Below are 882 nucleotides of genomic sequence, written 5' to 3' on the forward strand. Positions count from 1 at the left end.
TGCCATAGGAGGGGAAGTTCAGCTGTAGCTCACTACAGCCAATCTTCTCCTCTTCTGGCGCGATCAGACTCCCGCTGGAGCTGATTGCGCCCGAGGAGGGGAAGATCTGATCTTCTCCTCCTCTGGTGCAATCAGTGGGTTGGGTTCCACTTTTCAGCGGTTTTCACTTTCCGGCGGGGGTCTGGAACCTAACCTGCCGTATGAGTGGGACCCTACTGTACAGGAAGAAATTGATCACACACCAAAACAAGATGTGCTGATAATCATGGGGGACTGGAATGCAAATGTAGGAAACAGAAAAGAAGTAGAAATTGTGGGAAAATGGGGCTTAGGAGATAGAAATGAAGCAGGAGAAAGTGTTATCAAATTCTGTGAAGCCAATAATTTGTTCTCGCAAACACAGTTTTTGAGCTGCCGAAAACACGACGTTACATGTGGACATCACCAAATGGTCAATATAGGAATCAAATTGATTATATAATTGGTAGCAGAAGATGGAGAAGTTCCATACTTTCTGTGAAAACAAGTCCAGGAGCAGACTGCGGTGCAGATCATGAATTGGTCGTATCGAAAATCAGAGTAAAGCTAAAGAACAACAACAAAACAATCATAATGCCAAAATACAATTTAAATAACATCCCAGAAGAATATAAAGATCAAATAAGGAACAGAGTTGAGGATTTAAACCTAGTTGATAGAGAACCAGAAGAACTATGGATTGAAGTCAGAGATATCAGGGAAGAATGCAAAAAGACAATACCTCTAGTTAAAAAGAGAGAAAGACCTCAATGGATGACTGAAGAAACTCTTAAAATGATTAAAGAGAGAAGGAAAGCAAAAGGAGATAGAAACACGGTCAGAACCCTAAATGCAACAATACAG

Source organism: Rhineura floridana, chromosome 4 (genome assembly GCF_030035675.1).
Source record: "Rhineura floridana isolate rRhiFlo1 chromosome 4, rRhiFlo1.hap2, whole genome shotgun sequence".
In the NCBI taxonomy this organism is placed as follows: domain Eukaryota; kingdom Metazoa; phylum Chordata; class Lepidosauria; order Squamata; family Rhineuridae; genus Rhineura; species Rhineura floridana.